The sequence below is a fragment of the Palaemon carinicauda genome, chromosome 14 (assembly GCF_036898095.1).
Source record: "Palaemon carinicauda isolate YSFRI2023 chromosome 14, ASM3689809v2, whole genome shotgun sequence".
In the NCBI taxonomy this organism is placed as follows: Eukaryota; Metazoa; Arthropoda; class Malacostraca; order Decapoda; family Palaemonidae; genus Palaemon; species Palaemon carinicauda.
The window spans coordinates 122,677,997-122,678,379 of record NC_090738.1 but is presented as its reverse complement, the minus strand read 5'-3'; positions in this window follow the sequence as shown (position 1 = coordinate 122,678,379).

The following is a 383-nucleotide window of genomic DNA, read 5'->3' as shown; positions in this document are numbered from 1 at the left end:
TTTTTTTTTTTTTTTTTTTTTTTTTTGAAGATACTTTTAAGGTGTTTGCTTACCAGGTCTGGTTTAGTGGTTGTAGGAAATAGTTTGTAGTTGAAGGAATCATATGTACAGGAAACTGTAGATGTTTCATGTTATTTATAGAATATGAAAACTATTATTGATGTGTGTTGTTGAAATTTGCAGTAATCATATTTATCCTCAATAAGAATTTCTTGTAGGAACACTAGTAATAAAAAAAATGAAAAAGGCTACTGAACTCAACCACCTAACCTCTCTTTCTAGGCAGACTAGATTTACTATGTATATGCTAAACTGATTAATTATATCAATGGCTAACACTAAATTTCCCCTAGTTGTATTTCAACTGTTGTTGAACAATAAGA